This window comes from Triticum urartu, chromosome 3 (assembly GCF_003073215.2).
Source record: "Triticum urartu cultivar G1812 chromosome 3, Tu2.1, whole genome shotgun sequence".
Classification (NCBI taxonomy): Eukaryota; Viridiplantae; Streptophyta; class Magnoliopsida; order Poales; family Poaceae; genus Triticum; species Triticum urartu.
Window position 1 is genome coordinate 412449629 of NC_053024.1, and position 6693 is coordinate 412456321.

A 6693-nucleotide genomic window follows, 5' to 3' on the forward strand; every position below is an offset into this window, starting at 1 on the left:
CAAACCCAATAAATCAGCCTATTTTTTATTTGCTTTCCTGGTAATTTTGGTTAGCCACATGGGCCAAGCCCAACAATTCAGTCTTTTATTTTGCTACGGCATGGGCTTTTGGTCTCTAGAGTTTTAGATTTTATCTTTTTCAAGAGAAGGTCCACTAGTCTAATGGGTCCCAATTCTTAGGTTCTAATAAGTAGGTCCCGGTTGTCAGGATTATATTCCTCATATTTCAGCACTCCGATAAATAAATAACCAATATTTACACAATGCTTCAAATAGAGCACAACAAAATATCATGAAAACATAGTTCACGTCATGAATATAATCAAACAGAGCCAAACTTGGCACATTACAGTCAAACATGGTTCACATCAGGTAACACAACTAAAAAATCAGAAGAAAAAAACTAGCTATCTAAGTATAACTAGCTCCAATAAGCTAGAAACTCTATGTTTCTCCCAACTTCTTCATCCTGGAGCTCACGATGAAACATGAATGAAGGACAGCATCTGCAAGTTATCAAACAAAATTGTTAGGAACAAAATAAAGGCAAATCTAACAGCACATTAACTTGTAGGCAGTCTGTGTGCATAAATAAGAGTAAAACAAGAAAAATGAGGCAAAATCAATGAATACTAGTAACTAACAGCAGCGAGTAGAAACTACTCCAATCACATCAGGTTTACAATCCTATTAAATGTGACATTTTTATCATTTAAGCATTTGATTCAAGAGTACAGACTTGCTACACTATACAGGGGTAATTCAAGACAAGTTAACATAAGAAGTTGACAAAATAAACATAAACAGGTGCAAATCAGTTAATTGAACATTCTGAACATCCAGTAAAAGAAGTAATTCAAGACAAGTTAATTTGTTGTCACAGTAGAATTCTCCTACACGCTCTGCATCCGCAAGGAAAGTTCAATATCCTTCCCTTGGTAGTACTCAAATCAGCCCAAGACCAAGATAATTTTTAACAAAACTATAGAAGTTACTCCATGCTTTAACAAAAATACATAAGCTGCACATTCAGGTTGTGATACTCCCAACTTATGCAATTTGACTCACAGAACAAGAAACCACAACATAACTGATATTGAACATTCCGTGCAAGCATAGTTGCACATGCAAATTCAACTGTCTAATTAAATGCTCTATAGGTCTTCTAAATGCAATTTACGGACATCATCCATTATCTTGAATTACTATTCCATTACCAACATATTTTTCATGATAAGGTGGCAACGAAAACCACATGTGGCATCACAAAGCATGTGTAACAAGAAATTTCCAGTTAATAGGTGGTACTAACGCTCACAAGTAGCTTGTTTCAGCTATATGCATTGGATCTAGATAGCGACGGAACTATCCATGTCAAATATAACAAGTTTATGAATCAATAGTCTAACTAGAGACAGATGCGATAAAAATGTCATATATATTGCAGAAATATCATTTGGCATGCTCAATCAGCTGACTTTAAGTAACTTGGTCAACTACAACAGCTAGTTCTGAGCAATCGATAGTAACCAGGTGCAAGGGACAAATGAATATGAGCTTGGTTAGGACTGAACAAATAACACAGGGGCATAATACCAATCCTACACACTTCACTTCTATGCTGGTAGGAATAGGATAGCAGTACAAGGTAACCCTGCAAACTTTGCTTCAGAGAAGCAGCTACTCACTTTGGACTGACAGAAACAATGCGTCAAACCCACTAAACAAATGCTGAGACGTAATGTCCCAAGCAGCAGCTCCATTCACCTGCAGCAAAACATAACAAAAAGAAGTTCAGAATATCATCTACCAGAACCGTACATCATGCAAGGACGGGCGATCTCCTATGAGCAACAGTTTATTTTCTGAGATCATAACTAGAAGCTTCAACTTACAGCAAAACAGAGACATGGGATGGATACACGCTCATAAAGCTACTATACTCTTGGGTTCATGGGGCATCATGAAATTACATAGAATACAGTGAGTCCTAGGCATTCAGGTTGCACTAACAAAATCTAATGGGCTATCAACACCCAGATACATCTACCAGTGGCAGTTGATCCCCAGGCATACATCTACATGTGAACATCTTGCACAAACTATCATCATTCTACCAGTGGCAGTTGATCCCCAGGCATACATCTACATGGAGTATTTGATGGTCAATCACTATACCAGAGTGAAGTAAACAGTAACAGAAATCAACTTTGCCGCCTGGTGCGAGAGGTGAGGAGTACAAATGGAAGTGGGGAGTGAATCTGAGCGTATGCATGCAGACTCAAAAGTCTGGATCTGAAAATGGGTATGCAGATTAACCAAGCCTGGATTTTAACGTATGCATTCTCATCAAATTCCTAACCAAAGTAGCATAGCACAACATGGACATGGACATGGCCATGGCAAGAAGGCCGGCACCCGGAGCAAAGGGGAGGAAGAAGAGAAGATGGGGATCTCACCTCACCTGTGTTGGTTGCCGACGAGTCCGAAGCACACCGTCGCCGCCACGCGGTGAGGGAAGACCAGCAGTCAAGGCCGGGAGCGCCGATGGTCAAGCCGCGTGTGGCCGCGACGACGTCGGCCGACGAGAGCCGCAGAGAGGCTCTTTTCCCGGCGCATGACGGTGGGGAAGGAGTGGACCTCGAGCGCCTCCATCATGGCCCCGATCGAAGCCCTTGATGACGGCGGATCTGGCAGCACTTCGGCCGTGGCGGATCTGGGAGCACCATGGCCGCCGCTCGGTCCGGGACCTAGGTTAGGGGGAGAAGGTGAGGGGATGGGGGGGGGTGGGTGGAGGGGGCAGTGCCAGTGCGGGAGAGGGTGGAGCACGTCGGTGAGGTGGAAGGGGAACAAGGTCGCGGGTGGGTGGGTGGGTGCGGGCGGCGACGATGGGAGAATGAATCGAGAGAGAGAGGGCGGAAGGGGGCGGGTTGAGCGCTAGGGTTACACAACCCCAACCCACGGGTTTGGGCAAGAAAGCCGACCGCGATGCCATGGCCGTGCCTGGACTGGTGGATCTGGACTGGATCGGGATCGGTTTGGTGGGTGGGATCGGGAGGGGAGGGGATGGGAGAGGGGATCGCGCGCCGCGGGAGGAGGCCGGGGACGGGGAGGAAAGGAGGCTGGGGACAGGGAGGAGGAGTACGATGGGTGGAGACAGGCGGCGGCGGGGGAAAAGGGAGCGGGAGCGGCAGCGGCGATGGGGATAAGTGAGCTAGGGTTTTCATGGGTGGACGAGGATGAGAGGGATGGGGAGAGCGACGAGGGGGGGGGGGTTGTGGGCTGCCGTTGGATCCGGGCGCATCCGACGGTGCTAATCCATGATCCGTGTGAGATGGGAGCAATCAAAACGCAGTACCCCTTTGATGATTTTAAGACCATTTAAATTGGTCATAATCGATTGAAAATAAGATGTTAAAACATGTCTGCTATTTGACGGCCTAGAAAATTTATAAAAACAAATAGAAATCAAAAAACTTTGCATTGTGTCACCAAGTGTGACCTACTTTTCAGTAAGAATAACAAACTTTGAATAATGCGAATATCATAAAAAAGTGTTCTCAGAAATAAGTTTTCTGTAAGAGAATTATTTTTCGAGTGCCCAAAATAATTTTTTTATGAAGAACCTAGCAAATATTTGTTGCAAATTTGGGCCACATCAATTTTATAAAATCTTAGGTCATATTTAATGTTCAGTTGACCAAATGTTGCCTAAAGAAGTTTTTATTTTCTTTGGACGAAAAATTTAGTTTCCATTTTTCGAGTGCCCAAAATGAGTTTTTTGTGAAGGACCTACCATATATTTGTTACAAAATTGTACCTAATCAATTTTCTAAAATACTAGGACATATTTAATGCACAATTGACCAAATGGTTGGGTGTAAAAATTTTTGATCCACCTCTCGTGAAAAAGACAAATTTCCACCAATTCAGCTGGAAGCAGGTCAAATTTGAACTGTAGCTACCTCGTAGTTTGCTCTTTATTTTTTCCATAAATCATTTCTATGTACATAAGTATCTATTTAATAATAGAAACACCAAAAAAATTCCAGGATTCAACCACTAGCTAGGAACGGTCAAGCCCGCCGTTTTGACCGCATTTTGAAACGGGCATAGAAAATTCAAAAAATATCAAAAAATTGGAAAGCATTCGCATTACGTCATCATATGTGACCAAGTTACCAGGAAAAATAATAAACTTGTAATACGACAATTATTTTAAAAAAGTGTTCTCGGAAACGAGCTATCAAGTGTGAAGATTCATGGCTTTCAAGCCAAATGATCAATCTTATGGCCACATTCATGACATAGTTTGTTCAAATGATCTCATATTGTGCACAAGGGTGCATATTGGAATGACAAACAATGTTGCCTAAGGAAGTTTTCATTTTCTTTGGACGAAAAAACCATTTTCCATTTTTCGAGTGCCCAAAAGGAGGTTTTTTTTGTGAAGGACCTCCCAAATAATTGTTGCAAAATTGGACCAAATAATTTTTCTAAAATACTAGGCCATATTTAATGCACAATTGAAAAAATGGTTGGGGTGTAAAAAGTTTTGATCCACCTCTCGTGAAAAAGACAAATTCCCGCCAATTCAGCTGGAGGGGGTCAAATTTGAACTGCAGCTGCCTCATAGTTTGCTATTTATTTTTTACAAAAATCATTTCTAGGTACATAAGTATCTATTTAATCATAGAAACACCAAAAAAATTCCAAGATTCAACCACTAGCTAGGAACGGTCATTCCCGCCGTTTTGACCGCATTTTGAAACGGGCATAAAAAATTCAAAAAAAATCAAAAAATTGGGAAACCTTCGCATTGTGTCATGATATGTGGCCAAGTTCCTAGGAAAAATAACAAACTTGTAATACGGCAATTATTATAAAAAGTGTTCTCAGAAACGTGATATCATGTGTGGAGATCAATGGCTTTCAAGCCAAATGATCAATCTTATGGCCACATTCATGGCATAGTTTGTTCAAATGATCTCATAGTGTGCACAAGATTGCATATTGGAATGGCAAACTATGTTGTCTAAGGAAGTTTTCATTTTCGTTGGACGAAAAAACCATTTTCCATTTTTCGAGTGCCCAAAAGGAGGTCTTTTTGTGAAGGAACTACCAAATAATTGTTGCAAAATTGGACCAAATCATTTTTATAAAATACTAGGCCATATTGACAAAATGGTTGGGTGTAAATTTTTTTGATCCACCTCTCGTGAAAAAGACAAATTTCCGCCGATTCAGTTGGAAGCGGGTCAAATTTGAACTGCAGCTGCCTCATAGTTTGCTATTTATTTTTTTTCCAAAAATCATTTCTAGTTACATAAGGACCTATTTAATCATAAATACATGGTTTGGTGGCGATACATCGAGGTTTGGGTGGCGGCCGAGGGCCCCAACTCTAGAGCGCGTAAACTCGCATGCCCGCCGCGTGGTCACCGCACGACCGTGATGTTGCCATGTGTTCTGCGCAGCCTAGGCATGTCTAGTGGGCTAGGCACTCCCCAGGTTGGTGCTAGGAAGAAAATTACAACATATGATTCTCACGAGGAGACCGATCGATGCTCAAACATGAATTAATAGCCAAGTGTTTGATTAGCGGTACGGGAAATGTACATGGCTAATGGGCGTGAGTTTTGGCTGAGGATGATCAGTTACTAAGAAGACCGTCTTCACAAATTTTCATCTCAAAAGGAGGAGCCTAGGTGGTACTTGCTTTGCGAACTACCACACTGGACATAACTACGAATGTTCAAGCTCGGCTCAAAATAATGAACGGATTGAGCTGGCATTAGGTGGAGGATGGTTATTTGGGCATAGGAAAGCATTGTAGAAAATTGATACCATTTGGACATGCCAAAGTAGTACTTCCTTCACAATGCTCTTCTATGGACAGAAACTTGGGAAAACTAGTGCGGGAGATTGGATGAATGAAATCAGCTAAAAATTGGTGTAGGTAAGTTACATAGGTATGGTCCTGCGCTGGTAAATTTTCAGATCATTTGGGTAAGCCTAGCTAGTACTTACTTCACAAAGCTTCTCTCGAGGTAGAAACTTTGAAAATTTCCTGAGAAAGATTTACTAGGAAAATTGAGCTGAATATTATCATGTGGCAATAATTTGGGTATGGAAGATTGCCCGAAAAGTTTGAGGGTAATAGGAGGGGTCTAGATAACACTTGCTTTGCAACGTGCCAATTTGGCCATAAAATATAAATTGAACCTGGGCTCACATAGATGATTTTACTGAGCTACAATTTGGAGGAGGGTGATAATTTGGGCATATGAAGGAACTGTATAAATTTCATGTCATTTCGATATATAAAAAAGGTACTTCCTTCACAATGCTTCTAGGTGGACAAAAACTTTGGAAATTTGCCAAGGAAGATTTGCTAGGCAAGTGGAGCTGAATTTTGTCATGCGGTAATGATTTGGATAGGAAAGAGTGCCCAAAAATTCTGAGGGCAATCAAGAATATATAAATAGCACTTCCTTCATAAAGTGCTGTCGTGAACAGAATAGGAAAATGAATATTGTTGAATTAGTTTTGAACTAGGCAAGGAAGGATTTTTACATATTTGATGAAGATATGAGATTTTTTTGGGAATTTTGGGAATGACAGAAATATAGGTTGCTTCACAACCTAGGGCAAAAACTGCCACATGGACATGACACATAGGGAAAACTGATG

The 6693-nt window shown here is 41.3% G+C and overlaps 1 long non-coding RNA gene across 1 annotated transcript; it reads right to left on the bottom strand.

Moving 5' to 3' along the window:
• Window positions 1–233: 233 nt before the first annotated feature.
• On the bottom strand, window positions 234–3122 carry LOC125548413. Its single transcript, XR_007301078.1, has 3 exons — window positions 2460–3122; window positions 1689–1767; window positions 234–506 (listed from the first exon to the last, which is right to left on the bottom strand). It is a non-coding gene; the product is annotated as an uncharacterized LOC125548413 (long non-coding RNA).
• Window positions 3123–6693: the final 3571 nt, after the last annotated feature.